The sequence below is a fragment of the Choloepus didactylus genome, chromosome 3, assembly GCF_015220235.1.
Source record: "Choloepus didactylus isolate mChoDid1 chromosome 3, mChoDid1.pri, whole genome shotgun sequence".
NCBI lineage: Eukaryota > Metazoa > Chordata > Mammalia > Pilosa > Megalonychidae > Choloepus > Choloepus didactylus.
In genome coordinates this window covers 128,050,298-128,070,922 of record NC_051309.1, presented here as the reverse complement: position 1 = coordinate 128,070,922, position 20,625 = coordinate 128,050,298, and the positions used below count along the sequence as shown (strand labels likewise).

The 20,625-nt window shown below is 34.5% G+C and overlaps 1 long non-coding RNA gene across 1 annotated transcript in view; it reads left to right on the top strand.

The window, feature by feature from the left end:
* Positions 1 to 18,965, top strand: part of LOC119528784 — a 48,509-nt gene extending 29,544 nt beyond the window's left edge. Inside the window, exon 3 of the long non-coding RNA XR_005215766.1 lies at positions 18,925 to 18,965. This is a non-coding gene — a long non-coding RNA (uncharacterized LOC119528784). The remainder of the gene's footprint in view (positions 1 to 18,924) is intronic.
* Positions 18,966 to 20,625: the final 1,660 nt, after the last annotated feature.

Genomic DNA, 20,625 nt, shown 5'->3' with positions numbered 1-20,625 from the left:
ACTGTATGCCTATACTCAAAACTTACATTTCCCTAAAACCCATTTTTATCCCCAAATTTATTTCTATACCTTAAATTTTCTACATCTTGTTAATTGTCTTTATATACAAAAGCTCTTTGCCACCTCATGCGCCTTCATAACCAATAACCATAACCTAGGTATCCAAGTGTGGCTGATCCTTTATTACATAGTTCACAGATGATCTCCACCTTGACCTTTCTACTGATCCAGTTAGAGTTGAGGCCTTTCTCATCTCTGTACGTCAGCAATATTCAAAATGCAATGTGCACAGCTCAAAACAATTTCCTAGGACAACACACTGGGGAAGAAAATATTATAAATTATATTTAAATTCTTCTCTCATTCACTTTTACTTCTTTGTGTGTGTGTGTTTGTGTGTGTGCGTGCATGCTGTTGTTAAACACAGTGTTTAGTAGAGCTCTGTGAATACTGCAGTTGCCCAGCAAGTCAAGAGTAAATATATAGAGAAATACAAACATGATTCCATGACCTTGTCTTAAGGAGTGAGGACTTTTGACAAAAATTATAACAGCTTCTTAGTGTTCTCTAACTTGAACTTTCATTTTGGTAGTATTCAGTACAGATTGCCTAGCTACAGAATATATTTCTGCATCAAAACACAAATTTGAATATTCATTAGATGGTAGTAAAGATTTATCAAGATTAACATAAAAACTTTATACCATAATATATTGAATTTTGCATCTTCAAGAAGTAAAAGATAAGAATGGATAAGGTCTGAATATTTACTTCATTGATATTATATTTACTTGTTTATATAAAATCAAAACCCAGTACTTTAAATCAACAATGAAAGGACTAAAATATGATTTTTTAGGAACATTATAGGATTCTTAAGAGTTATTGAACTCAGGAGGAACCATACAATAGAGATAGTGATATGAAAATCTTTAAGGGTTGCTTACAGGATTCTAAAACCCCATTCATTGCTTTCAAAAATATTTGTAGACAATTTAGTTTCTCTATATTGTTAGATGCTGTAAAAAATTAATGGTGGGAGAAGCTAAGATGGTGGCATAGAGAGGAGTGGAAGCTAGTTACTCCCCCCTGGAACAATTCATAAATGATAGAAAAATTAGTAAATAATCTGGAATAACTGCGGGAAGACAAACGTGACTGTCTATTCATCATACACCAACCTGAATTGGGAGGAATGCCTGAGATTGCAGCATAAAATCCATAAGTAAAAACTGTGGACCCATGCAGAGAGCTGAGAGCCCCTCCCTCACGGAAGCCTTGAGGTGCTAGAGAGCAGAACTTTCCAAATAAGTGAGTGTACCTCAGCCCAGCTCCAACTGGGATTTTAATATTAACCACTCAATACAGACTGTGAATCCCCAACAAGCAGACAGAGGCTTTTGGTGATGACTGACCTTGGGAGAATAAGAACACATATCTGTCTCAGGACAGGGAACCCAGGGGATCAGGTGCTATCTCTGGCTGATGAGTGAATCTGGGCACTTTCTGTCCCTTTCTCTCTATGTCAACCTGGGTGGCTCAGTGGAGAAAGCCTCAGCTGTTTTCAGCTCACAGTGCTTTGCAGTAAAGAAAGCCTCAGCCCTTTTAAAATTGCAACACTCTCACCAGCAGAGTCAGAGAAACAAAGAATCTATTTATATGCAAATGACCTCTCTGTAGGGGGCATAGCTTCCCAAGAGGAAAGAGGGGGACCCCAGCTCTACTACCCACCTTCGGTTCAGGCCCAGCCCCCAGAGCCTGGGGGAGGAGAGCCACAGGCCACAGCCCCTTATACCAGCCTGTGACAGGCTAACAGGCGCCACCTGTTGGACAGAAAAGCACAGAGTGTGTCAGTCCTCTAAGACGGCACCATCAGGGAAACCAGATACTGAATATTTTCTCCTTCTGTGACCTGAGCTTGTCTTTGTCTGAGAAAACCTGATTGGGGTGGCCTGGAAGGTCAGATGCCTAGGCAACAGAAAACTACAATCTACACTAGGAAAAAAAAACAACTTATGGCCCAGTCAAAGGAACAAACCTACACTTCAACTGAGATACAGGAATTTAAACAACTAATGCTAAATCAATTCAAAAAGTTTAGAGAAGATATGGCAAAAGAGATAAAGGCTATAAAGAAAACACTGGGCATACATAAGGCAGAAATTGAAAATTCAAAAAAAGAAAGTGGCGGAATCTATGGAAATGAAAGGCACAACACAAGAGATGAAAGACACAATGAAACATACAACAGCAGATCTCAAGAGGCAGAAGAAAACACTCAGGAACTGGAGAACAAAACACCTGAAAGCCTACATGCAATGGAACAGATGGAGAAAAGAATGGAAAAATATGAGCAACATCTCCGGGAACTTAAGAATGAAATGAAATATAAGAATGTACATATCATTGGTGTCCCAGAAGAAGAGAAGGGAAAAGGGGCAGAAGCAATAATAGAGGAAAAAATCAATGAAAATTTCCCATCTCTTATGAAAGATATAAATTTACAGATCCAAGAAGCACAGCGTACCCCAAACAGAACAAATCTGAATAGGTTTACTCCAAGACACATAATATTCAGATTATCAAATGTCAAAGACAAAGAGAGAATCCTGAAAGCAGCAAGAGAAAAGCTATCCATCACATACAAAGGAAGCTTAATAAGACTATGTGTGGATCTCTCAGCAGAAACCATAGAGGCAAGAAGGAAGTGGTGTGATATATTTAAGACATGAAACAGAAAAACCACCAACCAAGAATCCTATATCCAGCAAAACTGTTCTTCAAATATGAGGGAGAGCTCAAAATATTTTCTGACAAACAGACAATGAGAGACTCTGTGAACAAGACACCTGCCCTACAGGAAATACTAAAGGGAGCACTACAGAGTGATAGGAGAAGACAGGAGTGCATGGTTTGGAACACAATTTTGGGGTATGGTAGCACAGCAATGTAAGTACACTGAACAAAGTTAAATATGAATATGGTTGAGAGAGGAGGGTTGGGAACATGTGAGACACCAGAAGAAAGGAGGAAAGATAAAGACCAGGACTATGTACCTCGGTGAAACCTAGAGTGTTCAACAATTGTGATAAAATGTACAAATATGTTCCTTCACGAGGGAGAACAAGTGAATGTCAACCTTGCAAGGTGTTAAAAATGGAGAGGCATTGGGGCAGGGCTGCAATCAACATAAACTAGAGACTATAATTAACAGAGTCATGACATTATGCTTCAAGGTAAATGCAGATAAGAGGCGGGGATAGGAGAGGGGTGTGAGACAATTTACATTGGTGGTGTTGTCTGACTCTTTATTCCACTTTGAATTAAGTTTATCTTTCCTTTTGCTGCTTCCTAGCTGTCATGTTTTTTATGTTTTTTGTTTGTTTTTCTCTTTCTTTTTTCTTTTTCTTTTGCCTCTCTACCTTCTTTGACTCTTCCTCATCCATGTAGATGCCCTTATATAGATAGTGGTGAGGGAGGTGAACACATAAATATGTGACTATACAGGGAATCATTGATTGTTTACTTAGGATGGAATGTATGGCATGTGAACAAAACCATCTTAAAAAAAAATGGGTTGAGTGTACAAATATTAGGAATCTCTTCCATGAACCAGAACAAATGTATGACAATACAACTAGAAGTTAATAATAGAGGGACATATAGGGAAAATATATATACATATTGCAAACTATATACTACTTTCAGTAGTATTTCAACATTCTTCCATAAACAGTAACAAATGTACTATACTAATACTACGAGTCAACAATGGAGGAGGGGTGGTTAGGGGTATGGGAGGATTTGAGTTTCCTTTTTTTTTTTTTTGCTTCTTTGTCTTTATTTCTTGTCTGAAGTAATGAAAAGTTTCTAAAAATTGAACACAAATTGATTGTGGTGATGGATGCACAGCTGTATGAGGGTACCGGGGGCAATTGATTGTATACTTTGGATCTTTGGATAATTGTATGGCATGTGAACAATCTCAATAAAAATTAAAATTAAAAAAAAATTAATAGTGACTGGAAGGACAATAATTTTTGAACTGTTAAAAAATGGAATCTGTTCAACACTTTGCTAGTTTCAAGTAGAATATATTCCCAATACATTCATTATTCAAGCATCACATGATTAATTGGGTGTGATGTGTCTGCCAATTTGTTAGAACAGTCCTGGAGATTTAAAGATAGAGGATACAGCATTAAGGTCCTAAAAGAATTCATTATTCCATACCTTAAGGGGTGCATTTACAATGTACTGGAGAAGAATAAAGAATAAACTAAATTCTGCCCAGGGATAACAGGGAAGAACTCATTAAGGTGTTTATATTTATGTAAGCCTCAGGGGTTAGTGGTGTTTCACTTGGTGAACAAGAAGAACAGCATATCAGGGAAATGTAACTGAATGTGGAAACCAAGGGAAAAGTGGGAAAGCATGGCATGCTCTAAGAATAAATTGTATGACTTAATTAGAAGGTTAGAGCAACAACCCAATTTTTAAGATGATTTGAACTTAAGTCAAGGACAAGAGATAAGATCAGAGCACTATTTAGATATTAGAATAACAGAATTTTGTGAAAGATAATATTGGTAGGGAAAATGAGGTAGAGAAGGAGAAGGAAAAGTGAGAATGGATTAGTAGGTGTCACACCTGAGCAACTGAAAGGATGCTGGTAACATATGTAGAGGCACAGAATGTAATGTAGTAATATCTACAAAATTCTGGATTGTAACCTAATGTTAAGTAACCAAATATAAGTTGTTTATGCAAGATTTTGCTTGATATGGATAATGGCAAATAAAGAAGAGGGGCAGACTCAGTAGCACAATATACAGCTAGAATTTTACTCTCAGATAAGTTGCCTTTGTATTAGGCAATGTAAAACATTAAATTTGAGATTTATTTAAATAAAAATATATATTCTGATTGTTTTCTTTTAAAAATGAATTATTTAATTCAAGATATTCTTTTATTCCCATGATATACACTCACAGCTCAGTGATAAAGGACAATACCCCAAAATAATTTTACTCCAAAAATAAATGGGTAAAAAAATGTTTAAATTTCACCAAAGAAGATGCACAGATAGCAAATTATAGCAAGTAATCACATGCAAACTTGTGTAGAATCATTAGAGTTACTATACACAATGAACAAAATGTATAAAATTAAAAGACTGATGATACAATGTGTTAGCAAAGATGTAGGGGATTTGTAGTACTCATGAACTGCTGGTAGGAGTGTAAAATGGTGCAGCCACTTTGGAACATAGTTTGGCCATTTCTTTAACATTTAAACATATTTACACCCACTAGAATGGCTACTATTAAAAAAAATAGCAAATGTTGGAGAATATATGGAGAAATAGGAAAACTAGTCATTCATTGTTGGTGGGAATGTAAAATGGTGCAACCACTGTGGAAGACAGTTTGATGGTTCCTCAGGAAGAAGTACAGAATTACCATATGACCCGGCAATAATACTTGTAGGTATATACCCCAAAGAACTGCAAACAGGTACTTGAACAGATATTTGCACTCTGATGTACATAGAGGCATTACTCACAATTGCCTAAAGATGGAAGCAGCCCAAGTGCCCATCAAGATATGAACAGATAAACAAAATGTCACATATACATAAAAGGAAAATTATTCCACCAAAAAAAAGGAATTAAGTTCTGATACATTTGACAACATGGATGAATATTGAAGACCGCATGTTGAGAGAAATAAGTAGACACAAAAGGAAAAATATTGTAGGATCTCACTGACAGGATAAGCAAATTCATAGAGTCAGAAACTTGACTATAGGTTTTGAGGGGCAGGGCGGGTCAGGGAGTAGGGAGTTAATGTTTAATTGTTAAAGAATTTGTTTTGGGTGATAGGAAAGTTTTGATAATGGATGGTGGTGGTATTGCACAACATTGTGGATTTAACTAATGCCACTAAATTTAACTAACTCCACTGAAACTCTCACAAACATGGAGGCAAGAATCTAACATACAAAACTAGGAATTTGAATCCAGTGACAACAATAAGGATGATCTATCATGTCCAAATACAGTTTACAAGAATGTGAATGTGATTTAGCACTGTAAAACTGACAATATAATCACATAAAGAGATAAAAAGTAAATAATGATTTCAAAATCTTAATAATTATAGTAATGCATAATTCAATATCCATAATCTGATAAGAGTATCTATTAAAACCACAAAAATCATACTAACTTGTAAAATTGGAGCCATAATTATTGCAAGCATCTCTCCAAAATCAGAAATGACTTCAAGATGCTTGTTTTTGCCATTTATGAAATATATTAATGAATGTCTTATCCAAAGCAATAAGGCAGTATAAGAAATAACAGGCATAAAGGTAAGAAAGAAGAAAGTAAAACAGACTTTATTTATAGGTAAGAAGTTTAGTACACAGAATAACCAAAGGAATTTAAAAACTACTGTGAATAATAAGTGACTTTAGAAAGGATATCGGAAAAAGATCTTATAAAAATAAAAGTTGTATTTCTACTGTTTCTTAGAAATCCTGAATTTCTAGCAAACCATCCTAAGCAGAACTTAACTAAGTGAACCAAGATGGTTTGAAGCTGTTATGTATATCAGAAATTCACATTCTTAAAGCTAATCCATTACTGTGGGTGTGCACCCACTGTAAGTAGGATCCTTCAGTGAATAGGATCTTAAATTAAGATGTGCCCCACCTTATTCAGGGTGAGTCTTACCCTCTTACTGGAGTCCTTTACAAGGGGATAGAAGACAGAGAGAAGACACAGAAAATGGCCCCAGAGTAGCTAAGAGATGAAATTCAGAGAAAGACAGAGAAGCTAAAAGAGAGAAAAGACCAAGAAGCTGAGAGACAAGGACACACACAGTAGCTCAGTAAGGGAGACAGTGAAGCCAGAACCTGTAAGCAATGAAACCCCAGAGAGAAGGGAAAGAATAGTAAATGTCACCATGTGTCTGGCCATGTGACAGAGGAGTTGAGGATCACCAGTAGCTGTTCTTCAGGTAGAAGGCATCCTGTTGATGCCTTAACTTGGAAATTTTTCATGGCCTCAGAATTGTAAACTTGTAAGTTAACAAGTCCAAATTGTAAAAGCCAACCAATTTCTGGTATATTGCAATTCATCAGCTTTAGCCAACTATAACAGGGACTAAGCACAATTAAAGGTTAAATATACTAGAAATTTAAAGAGAAAAAAAGACACCAACTTTTTGTGTGCTTATGAAATTGCATAAATAGATGGGACCATGTGAATATGCTTTATCCAAAAATAATATTCAAAATATCTGAGGAAAAACTGTTACTTGCTCAGAGAACTTCTCTAGTTAAGTTGATCAAGCAAAATCTGATTCAAAATTTTCAAATAGATTCCACAGACAATAAATAATTTATCCATTGTAGACACACACTTTAAACTTTGGAAGAAAATTTATAAATTACTAATGCAGGATATATTCAAGGTGAAAAATAAATTCCTTAGAAATATAGGAAATTAAATGATAGAGTGATATACACTCATGTATATATGTATATTCCCTTTATGTTGGCTTATTTAGCATAAATAAATGAATCTATATGCCTTTTAAGCATTTACATTTGGAGACTGTGTTTTCTACACATATTCATTTCTGTAGTACAATGAGAATTGATGAGAACTTTTTCATTGTTGTCTTCCTTGAAAATTCATGTAAAACTATTTTTGCTGCAATGCAATAAAGCTGACATAGTCTTAAGAGAAATATAGAATCAGTTTCTCTATCTAAGAAAATCTACATAGTAAGATTTTCTCGAGAATAAAGCTTGTATATTTTTTGCATTTCTCAGAAGTTTGTCACTTTTTTTTTAATTTTCAAAAATGCTAAATGTCAAATCTATAAAATCAATTCAAAGTGTGAGTCACACATTCTTCCATTCCAGCAATTTAGGAAATTATTTTCATGGTATCTGGATCATAATTTATCATTCATCTTTTTTTTTGTGCTCTATGGAAGAATCTAAGGAACTATTTATGGCTCCATCTTAACAAAAGTTAATATAAGAGGAATGCTGATAAATAGGATTACTCAGTCATCCTATGACTTTCCTATAAAAGACATACTTTATCTGCCTTGGGGAAACAATCACCAAACACAGTAAGTGGTCTGATGTTATCACATGAGATGTATTGCCCTACCTCTTGGCCCAGTTTCACTTTTAACTGAGTAACAAAAATATATTGTATTTTATCATTGCTTTGACAAAAGCAATTTTAGTATTTACTCTAAAATATCATTGATTTCTTTAGAATAATGTAAAAGGCATTATTTCCCTTAGCATGGAATAATTGTGATGAATAAAGATCAAATGTGGTAAAGTTAAAAGAGATAATAAATAGGTCACTGAAATTATCTGACATCAATTTTCACTTTGCCCAGAAAGAAAGCAAAATTAGACTTATACTCATTCAATGTTGTTAATAAATGGAAGAACGACACTCTAAGCATAACTTTTTCTCCTGCCTTTTAAAGATGTGAATACTCAACAGAAAATGATGTATCCAATTCATAAATCTGTTCTTGAAATCAAATTTTTGCAAAGGTTTCCTGAAAATGTTTATAAATTTTTTGTATAACATTTATATAAAAAGGTTTACAAAGTAGATGAAGTTTAAATAAATATATTTTTTTACTGAAGAAATGCACAATAAAAAATATTGTGGTTGCAAAGTGAAAAGAGCTAACCATCACCTTGGAATTTTAAAAATATTTTCCCTTTTTTCAAAACAAAAAGTGAAGATTTCTAAGAAGCATTATGGCCTATTAAATGTCAAAACAGCACAAATGTGCCAGTCTACTGAATTAATTAAATATTATCTAGCAAGATGACATTTTATTAGCAAGCTGCAAAGGAGTATTTTTCTCTCTCCTCCCAAGTTGCAGAGAAATCAAAATGAATATATTTGTTAGCCAGACATTCTAGTTTCCTCCCTGTTGCGTTATTTATAGCAAAAATATATTAAAACATTCTCTGCATCACAGTTTAAAAAAGAATAGATTAAATAACATAGTCTTGAATATTCAACAGTAAATATAATGTTCTGGACCTGAATTATCTCATTTTCAGATGTGTAAGATTCTCTACATAGTTCTTCTTTCATCCTCTGTCATTAGTAAAAACAAAACACATGGCCAAAACCACCTTTAAATCTTATGTTCATTCAACTACACACTTAAAAATTGTCCTTTTATGACATCACACAAAAAAGAGAAACCCATTTCCGTAACATCATTTTGTTAATGTGACTACTCCTATTTTCTCATGATTTAGCACTATTGGGATACTGTAATTAAATATTTGTTTGTAAAGGCAAGTTGAGTACACTAATATGACTTTTTTAGTATTGGAAACTGAAATATGAAAAAGCTTTGATTTTTTAAAGACTTATTTCTGTACTTCTGAGTAGTGTTATACAAACTAATAAATTACCAAACATTTATTAAATGACCATAAAGTTCCCAACAGAGCAGAAGGCACAGTGAGGAAAATATAAAGGTCTGAAATTTGGGGAATATAAGAAAAGAGACAGCAAAACCTATAACAATAAAAATTGTATTATATGACTTTACAAAGCCAAACATCAGGTGTTTTCCTTTACCTTTTGGTGTTTAAATGCAATTCTGTGTTTCAACTTTCCAAATAATTTATTAAATTATTAATTTTATTCTGAAATACTTTCAAACTAACAGAAAACTTGCAAACATAATACAGAAATGAATGATAGCTCCTTCACTCAGTATGGTCTATTTTTAATAATCTGTCACATTTTCTGTATCATTCTCTCTCATTCCTGGACCAACAGTAAGTAGATTGTATTCATTATGCCTTTTTTATTCCTTTATATTTAGAAAAATATATATTATTCTTTATAACCACAAGAGTAATCATATTTCTGGAAATTTAAATTTGATAAAATACTTAATTTACAGTCCACATTTCAATTTTGTCAATAGTCCCAATATTCTATAGAGCAATTTTTCTCCCCCAAACCAGTGTTGAGTCATGTGTTGACTTTATGTGCAATGCCTTTTTATTCCACAAGTTGGTGACTGCTTTTACATGCCAAATTAAGCTATGATGTCCAGTTGTTCGGTCAAGCAAGCACTGGCATAATTGTTCTGTGAGGGCATTTTGCAGGCTTAAATCATTAGTCAGCTGATTTTATCTCTGGCTGATTACATATAAAATCAATAAAGGAGATCGCTTTCAGCAACAAGAGAAGTCTCATGCAGTCAGTTGAAAGCATCCAGAAAGAATTTTTTATCTCTACTTCCACCAGCTAGCTTCTCCTGGGGAATTCATCAAAACTTTCATTAGAGTTTCCAACTTCTGGCTTGCCTTATGGAATTTGTCATTAGGTCTCTTGCTGTAGGACTGGAGTCCCCATCTTTCTGGCTATCAACCAGGATCAGCTTTCTCTACCTAGAAGGTGTTTATACTCTGTGGCATGTAGCCACCTCATTCTTCAAAGCAATGGAGAATATCCCCCACATTTAAAATCTCATAGGGAACAGTACAATCTCTTTAAGAGCTCACCTGATTATGTTAGACCCACTGAAAATAATCTCCCCATCTTAAAATCAACTGATTTGGGATCTTTATTACATTTGCAAAATCCTTCACAGAAGTACCTAGATTAGTGTTTGACTGATTAACTGAGAGAAGGTTGGTGTTCCAGTTTGCTGAAACTGCTGGAAATGTAATATACCAGAAATGGATTTGCTTTTACAATGGGGGTTTATTATTTCACAAATCTACAGTTCTAAAACCATAAAAGTGTCCAAGCTAGCACATCAATAAGAGGATACCTTCACTGAAGAAAGTCCAATGGCATCTGTGGTTCCTCTGTCACATGGGAAGGCACATGGCGACATTTGTTGGTCCTTCTCTCCCAGGCTCTTGTTCAAAATTACTTTCTCCAACAGGTCTCTGGGTATTTTCTAGGTGTCTTTGAGCTCTCTTCAAAAGTCTCTGCCTTTTATCCTCTCATAGAAGATGCTAGTCAACTAATTAAGACCTACATTGAATAGGCAGTGTCACTTCTCCATGGAAATAATCTAATCCAAATGTCCCACCCACAACAGTTTCAGCACCCCCCCCCTGCAAGATTGGATTAAAAGAACATGGCCTTTTCCAGGATACAAAATAGCTCCAAACCAGCTCAGGGGGAGGTCCAGCACGGAGCAAGAATCCTGGAGGGCCACCACGGGGCAAGAATCCTGGAGGGCATCTTAGAATTCTGCCTACCATATTGGCCCATTGTTTTAAGGCCCATCCTTCCTATTCTGATCATCTAAATAAACCTTTCCACTAATCCCTCTTGTGGCCTTATTTAGTAGTGAACAAAATTCATTTTATCATCAACCTTTCTGTCTTAAAATGAAATTTGAAATTACTACTACCAATTCCATATAAGCAATTCAAATCCCTATACAATTACTTAAATTATATAGATCTCATCTTCATTTAATTAAATTATATCATTTATTCTCACCTGAATTAAGAGAAAACAGCACAATTCCTGATTGTCTCTATGGGGTTTTCCGTCAAAAGAGAATCAACAACCACCACCATTGCTGGGCTCACTGACAGATTTCATGGATTCTGACAGTGCCCATTAATGCAAACTCCTTATTTCAAGATTGCTAATGATCTGGATTCATAACATTCTTTGCCTGTTTTCATGGCACAAGCAAGATCTCCCAGAGGCTAGTCACTATTGTCTCTCTAGCTATTCTCCACGTATTCTTTATAGCTATTACAAATTCCTTGTGAATTAAAATACACCACAGTCTTTCTTACCTCCACAGTTTCATTTACTCTGTTTCTTCTGCTGGAAAATCACTACCTCCTCTTTTTCACTTGGAAAACTCTTTCATATTCTTCCAAATTCAACTCATTCATTCAACAAAAATATTTAGTAACTGTGTGCTAAAAATATTTTCAGTCTAAGCAGAAAATAATAGAAAACTATTAGTTTACACAAGATATATAATTTGTTGGAAAATATAATCAGTTAATCAAGGTATAATTATGAATTTCACACCTTGAGATGAATTATTTGAAAAGGAAAGTGCCAGGTACTAAATACATCACATATTATAGCACCTAATTCAAAATTTAAGGTTAGCAAAATATAACCTGTGAGAGTGCTATATAAGCTAAGATCTGATGGGTGAATTTGTCAGATTGAGGTGGAAAGAATATTCAGGCAGAGTGAACAGCATACATGAAGAATCAGATGTGAGAAAAATAATATTGTATAAGAACAGGAATTAATTTAGTCCATCTGGAACATGTACTGTGGGAGAGAATAATGAAAAGTGAATATTGGAAAGTTAAGTTGGGGGCTATTTATTCCACATTTTCTATCTTAAGGAGTTTGGATGTCAACCTTAATATAATGGGAAAACAATATTGGATTTTAATCAGAGGAGCACAATTCTGAAAAATCAACTGGCTGTTACAAGGAAAGGTCAGGAATGAGTTTCTCTTAGAAATCCCCTTACCCATCCCATCCACAAATAGTGTTCCTCTGTACTCACAAAGCACCCAGACATAGTTCTCTTAGAGACTCACCATATTACATCAAAAAGCTCCATTTTCTAACCCCTAGATATCATTTAAATGCCTAATCTGTACAGATACTCTAATCCCTATAACAATGTGATAAAGTAAATATCATCATTAAAAACAATTGTATAGCAGAAGAACTGTTTTTTTTCTAAGTTTTTGCCATTGACAACCTGGCCTACATAGTCTTCTGAGAACATTTAATTTAAACCATTCTGGCCACTCCATTTTCCTAGTTTCTAAATTCTACATATTCTATTTGTGCTCATTAGTTATTTACACTTTAATTGGTGCCATCTTGGGGTCATTTAGCAAGGCAGTAATAATAAAATGTATTCACTGCAATCTCATATAGTAATTCAATCATCAATTATCTTATGTTCTGTATACTCATAATTAATCTACTGATCCCTTGGAGGCTCAACAGAATGTCATGTCATTTCTTAAGAATAATATAATTCAGGGAAGCTCATTCCATATTTCTTATTTTAAGGCATTAAGTTGTCATCTTTAATCTAATGAAGCACCACCTAATTGGTCTCAATCCGGGAAGAATAATTTCAAAAAATCAACCAGCTGCCATAAAGATAGGTCAGGAATGAGCTTCTCTTAGAAACATGCCTTGCCCATCCCATTCTCAAACAGTGCCCTTTTAAAAAATGATTTGGAATCTAATTGGGATCTATTTTAGTATTTTTTATCATAGTTGTTTAATTATTGATTGCTTCCATTAAATTCATGGAACTCAAGGTTTATCAAATTTATTAACTTGTCAAGCCAAAATACCATTCCTTATTGCATAAGTAATACTTTTGTAAAGATATTAAGACATTGGAAAGGGAAAAAGATTGATTAAAGTGATGAAGATTTTGATTCATTTGTCAAATATTAAATAAAATCCTTTTAGGTGAGTTCATATTGGCATTTCCTTTTTTCTTTTTCATCTTTGAAAATAGTTGAGGATACCTGGTGTTATCCAAAAGTTAAAAAGAAACCATTCTAGTTTTTGGTTTGTTTGTTTTGTTTTTGTTTTTGTTTTTGTTTTTCTGTTGGTACCATAGCAAATTACTACAACCTTAATGGCTTAAAACAACATCGACTTGTTATATCACAATTCTTTAAGTCAGAAGTCCAGACAGACTCAACTGGGTTATCTGATTAGGGTCTCATAAGGTCAAATCAAGGTGGCAGCTAGGGCTGGGCTCTTATCTGGATCCTCAGGAGAAGAATTCCCTTCCAAGCTCATTCCAGTTCTTAACAGAATACAATTCCTCTTACAGTGACATGACATAGGTGCCTTTTTTTCTTGCTGGCTGTCAGCCATGGGTTACTCTCAACTTAGAGAGGCTGCTCTCAGGTTTCCCAAGTGGTCCCCCCATATTCAAAACTAAGAGCAGTATGTTAAATCCCCCCATTCTTGGAATTCCTGTCATCCTATTTTACTATCAGCTAGAGAAAACTCTCTGCTTTTAGAGGGCTCATATGATAAGTCTACCCAGGTTTTCTTCCTTTGATTAACTCAAAGTCAACTGAAAAATCTCTTTCATTGTGGAACATAATATAATCAGCACATGTAGTCTCACTGTATTCATAGTCTCATGTTGAGAACAGGAAATCTAAGAGGACCATTTTATAATTCTACCTAGCACAGAATCCAAAAATTAAAAAAGAAATCCTTCCTTTTGGCTCCTAAGATCTTATCCTTTGATTCACAGAGCAGCATCTTTAGATATTGGACAGAGGCTTAGGTGGCATTCTCCATGCTCAGTGAGAACTGAATCTTCAAGAGGACCACACTGTCAGGTGGAATAAAAGGACATTACTTGGCCTTTATTTGTGAGTTCTAGTAAGGTGTCTTACGAATTTTAGATGAGAAATTTACATATTATCAAATATTTTCTGCATTTCCCCAATTGATATACTATCATATGCTTCCAGTGTTCTTTTGAATATTCAAAACATTTACAACATACTTCTTAAAGTATTCTTTAAAACAGCACATCACAGTACTGTTCAAATGGAATAAAGACAAGCTGCCCTATTAATTTGGTATGAATTTCTCTTTTGTTTGTTTCATCTAAAAAGATACTTGGTGTGCTGGTTTGGATGTATTATGTCCCCAAAAACGCCATGTTCTTTCATGCAATCTTGGGGGGATAGACCTATTAGTGTTGATTAGGTTGGAACCTATTGAGTGAGTGTCTCCGTGGAGATGTGACTCAATTAACTGTGGGCAAGACATTTGATTGGAAAATTTCCACAGAGGTGTTACCCCACCCATTCAGGGTGGGTCTGAATTAAATCACCAGAGCCATATAAAAGAGGTGACAAACAGAAGGAACTTAGAGCAGCTGTGAGTGACATTTTGGAGAGCAACTGAGAGAGACATTTTAGAGATGGCCATTGAAAGCGGAAGTATGCTAGCCCAGAGTTTGCTGCAGAGAAGCTAAGAGAGGACAAAACACCCCAAGAGCAACATTTTGAAGAAACACACAGGAGCTGAGAGAGGAACTGGAACACAACCTGGGGTCAGCAGACACCAGCCATGTGCCTTCCCAACTAACAAAGGTTTTCTAGATGCCAATGGCCTTTTTCCAGGGAACGTACCCTATTTTTGATGCCCTACCTTGGACGCTTTATGGCATTAAGACTGTAACATTGTAACCAAATAAACCTCCTTTATAAAAGCCAATCCATTTCTTGTATTTTGCAAAATGGCAGCATTAGCACATGAACACTTGGGAAGTAGGGTAGAGTATCTTGACTTTGCAAATTATGTAAGTAATGGTGTCCTATCTTTCACCTTTTTAAAACTTTCTTTCTGTGAGGCAATTATGGTAAATATAAAATGATCAAGATATTGAGGATGAGTTTAGTTAACATTTGGAAATGACCCATGGCAAGGTACTACACTAAGCACATAATATTTTATACACCTAACATTGGTATTGCATCAACGAGATTGACTCTAATTTAAAGAAGAGCAAATAGTCTGAAGATTTTAAGTAACTTTGTTTGAATCAACATAAGTTCACATAACTAATAAGTGCAGAAAGTAGAAACTTGGAATTAGAACAAAGATATTTCTGACTATTTCTGATTGTAGCTATTCAGCTGTACAGAAGTGAGATTTTATTTTTTGGAATGATTGTATAGTACATTTAATGTTACTTATCTCAAATCCAAGTGAAATTATAATGAATTCTCCTGATATTTTTAAGTTATTACAGACTTTTGTTATTATGCTACACAACTTAGTACACAATGTCTTCAATTTTTATTTATCAAACTGAGCAACTAGGAACTGAAGATTTTTTGTAAGGAATATGCATTTTATCCTGAATATATGCTTATATTTACAAGTTAATTTCTGATAAGTATTTAAACCAAACATATTTTACTTTTGTAAATTTGTAAAAAGTCAGCTTTTACATATTTAATGAGTTTAGACATCTTACTAAAATAGCATAAATTAAGACACAAATGTATCTTTGCATTTTCAAGTGAGTCAAGACTTCAAATTAGAACTGAACTGAAAATAGTTCATATTCTCTTTTGGATACATAGATTAATATTCTTCAGCACAAGCTTTTTACTTGATTAGAATTTGTTTTTAAAATTAGCTTTTCCATTTATTAATTCAGGTAGATAACATGAATGAAATAATTGCACAATTAATAAGACAGCTTAATCAGAATATTTCTTGAGGATAGGAACTGAACTTATGCTACAACTGTCTAGAATCCAATAATAATAAATACATATTCCTGTTTCACAAATTTCTATTGTAAAGGTTTAATCACATCCCAACCAGGCCATTGCTGACTGTTTTGTGAATTGTTTTATAAGTGCATACAAAATTACCAGAATTCATTTACCACAATATCTGACCACAAATACGCTCAATGCCAAATGGAGGTCAAAGGGAATTAAGTAAATAGGGAAGGAAAGAAAGAAAGAAGGAAGAAAAGGGAGAAGGAAAGAGGAGGGAAGGCCAAAAAAAAAAAGAGTGTATGAAAGAAAGAGAAGAAAAAAAGTAAGGGAATAATAAAGGAAGAAATGCAAGATGGAAGGAGGGAGGGAGGGAAAGAGGAAGAAAAGAAGGAAAGAAAGAAACTATTTTTAATTTTTTTGGAGATGGAGTAAATGTTATCAACTGCCTTTTTCAATACTGAGTCTTCCTAGAGATAAACACAAATGTACTGGCTAATGCTACTATATTTTCAAGTCCTCTAACCCAACCTGAACTCTCAGTATCCGTAATACTTCTACTTCTCCTTGATCAACTTCAATCACTATTTATAATCTTTTCTTTCTTTAAGCTTAATTCTTTGTCACAATAGTTGGCCTTGACTTTTACCCTAACTTCATTGAGAATGTCTAAAACATAAAATGAGAAGTCTTAATTTCACAAGATTTTTCCTAAAAATTATTATCAATCCTAAAATCTAGTCTCAGAAATTGAGATGTTTCCACTCCTAATCAAGTTCTGTTTTACATTCATCTTGCTTTGCATTTTTAAAATCTAACAGTCTGTCTTTTAATTAGAATCTTTATACCTTCTATGTTTGATGTGATTATTGATATGGTTACATTTAAATCTATAATCTTGTTATTTGTTCTCTATTTGTTCCATTTCTTGTTTGTTATGCCTTCTTTTGGATCATTTATTTTTTCTTTATTATTTCATTTTATCTTTTTTGTTGGCTTTTATCAAATATTCATTTTTGGTTGTTATGTTAGAGGTTACTGTAGTGTTTACAGTATTCTTTAACATATCACAGTCTATCTTTAAGTGATATTACATTCATGTAAATAATGGAAATCTTTTATTATTATACATTGGTTTATCCCATCTTTGTCTCTATACTATGTTTCTCATGAAATTTATGTATATATAAGTTACAAATCCCATAATATATTATTTTTGTCTAAATGGTCAATTATATTCTAGAGATTTAAGTAATAACCAAATATCTTATATTTACTCACATGACTGTCATTTTTGGTATACTTTATTTCTGTGTATCAATCTGTATTTCCATCTAGTACCATATCCCTTCTCCCTGAAAGTTTTTCTTTAATATGTCTTCTAGTGCAGATCAACTGGTGATGAATTCTTTCAGCCTTTGTATGCCTGAAAAAAATTTTTATTTTGCTATCATTTCTGAAAGATATTTTTCCAGTAAGGAATTATAGTTTTATTTCTCTTTACTTTTATACTTTAAACATATTTCTCCACTGTCTCCTGGTTCACGTTGTTTCTAACAAGAAGTCTGCAGTTATCCTCATGTCTGTTCCACTCTATGTTACGTCTTTTTTATTCTTTCTGCTTTAAAATTTTTCTGTTTATCAAAAGTTTCATGTCATTTATATTGTGACGTTATGATTTTCCTTGGTTTAGTTTTCTTCATATATGTAGTGCTTCAGATTCATTCAGCATCTTGAGTGTGGGGGTTTATATTTTTAAACCAATTCAAAAATATCCAGCAATTTTTCCTTCAAATATTTTCTTATTCTTTTTTTTTCCAGAGATTCCAATTACATGAAAAATAGGATGTTTGAAGTTGACCACGGGTCACCAATATGCTTTTTCTATATTATTATAGATTTTTTTCCTATAAGTGTTTCACTTCAGATAGTTTCTATTATTTTGTCTTCAAGTTCACTAATGTTTATTTCTGCAATTTCTTACACATCATTTATCTCATACAGAGCATTTTTCATCTTACACATCATAGATTTACTTTTTAAAAGGTTGTGTCTTCTACATGTCTTCAATATTTCTACATATTTTTGAACATATGGGATACAGTAATAATAACTATTTTAAAGTTCTTGTCTCTTAATTCTAATGTGTGTCCACCTAGATATGTTTTCATCAATTGCCTTTTCTCCTATTTATAGGTTTTGTTTTCCAGCTTTATTGTATGTATAGTAAGCTTTGACTAGATTCCAGACTTTGTAAGTTTACCCTTCCTGGCTGTTGGATATTTCCTATAAATATTCTATTTTGGAAGTAAATTTACCTGAAAGTGGTTGACACTTTTGGGTCAGGTTTTTAATATACATTAGATGTGACCAATGTTAAAGATTCATAGTCTGTCCTGGCAAAAATATCAGATAGTTGCCACAATTATTCTGAATAATATTTGGGGTACTGTTTTTGAGGGGGTGAAAGAGTGAATGCACTTTCATTTTATAACAGACTCGAGTAAATTATGCTAGCCTATTCTTTCCAAAGCAACCTGACATTTGACTCCATTAACATTCCTGAAATTACTTATTTGGCAGGAACCACATGGACTTCTGGAAAGGTGATGTCAGAAGGAACTGTTTTGAAGATGCACTTTCCAGTGAAACAACTGTAATTGGTAAAAATGATTAAAACATACAAACATTTAAGTTTCTCAGGAAACAAAGGCACATTTATTCAAGAAGATCTACTAAATTTCTTTAAGTACAGCAAAAGTCTGTGACATTTGAGCCACGAGCTAGTCTACTTCCTCCCTCCCCCAGACACAGCCCAGCATGACAAAACTTCACTCTTTCTAGGAGTGCTCAAGAAAATGGGCCTCCTTCTCTGACAGGCTCCCAGTCATATACTAAGGCATCTCCCCTGGAGGGGCAGGAAAGCAGCATTTCCCAGACCTCCCCAAAGATCTGTGTTACATAGGCTAAATTCCAGGTATAGTTTATTAGAGGGACTCCTCTCTCCATGCATTCATAAAATGCTGCTGTAACCAGTGCTCTGCCAGCAACAGTGCCAGGTAGAACTCCAGGTTCAGGACTCTCACTGAAGAAAGAATTCAGAGATGAGAGGGGCCAGTAGGAATAAGTAGGCAAGTTTATTCAAAACAGAGAGAAAGAGCACACATTAAAGAAATAATGCAGATGTGTTCAAGGGAGAAGCATGCACCAAGTGGCAGTAGGTTAGTTTGCAATGTAGGAAAGATATTCTTGTCTCAAACTTTGAACAACAGGTGTCTTCTTTGTTCTAGGAGGAGATAGTTATCTGCCATCTGCTATCTAAAATTTGTCTTTGGGCAGATGTTTAACAACTTTTATGACCCCATGCTTTCTTCATTAACTAAGAATTTGCTTAGAGCCCATGATTTTACAAGTTTTATGGTTTGGGGAGATTTTGGAACTTTAGGGGAAATTTTTGTCCCATGAGGTCTGCAACTGAAGTTTTCAGCTCTGCATTAACTCTTTTGAAGCTTAATAGAAGACCAGGGATGATGGCCTTGATGCCTAGTCTATCCTGCCTCACTACTCTACCCCAGGCCTGACAGGTCAAGAATACTGGGTTCCTTACTGTCCAGGTAGAGCAGAGTTCCTATGCTATCAGAAATGGGCTGAGAAGATCAGGAGCTTCTGCCCCTGTCCAGCATCATGCTCATAAAGCAGGGTTTTCAGTCCAAAAGAAGCAGGCCATTGTCTGAAGCTAGATATGAAGGAGTTCAGAGATTTTGCCCAGGGGAGAGGCAGATCATAAGAGCCAAGAGGTCTGAAGCATGATCCACAGGAATTGACTCTTTATAAAACAGAATCTGGGGAAGCTAAGGCCAAAGGACACTCATAAAAATAATGGTAAACAATTAAGTTATGGTTTGTAGGTGCTTGAAAGCTGCAAGCTAAACCACAGGCTAGCTAGTTTACCAGAGTTAACCAGGGCAAGAGGCAGTTGAAATGAGCCCTGCTGGAGTCAGAAAAATCTCAAAGAATGGGCTCAAGTACTAATCTTGAAAAGAAGCCTGATTTTAATTGGATCATTCCATGATGAAATCTATGACCCAGAGTATTTTAACAAACAGTAGAGCAATGAGCCTCTCTTAGTGAAACTTAAGAGGATGATGCCAACAGAGGCAGTCAGCTTAACAGAGAGATCAGAAATAGACAGTAGAGATCTACTAAAGCCACTATCATCCTGGGGTGACTATGTGCAATCTCAATGCTTCACTCATGAAGACTGACATTAAAAACTTCATGCTG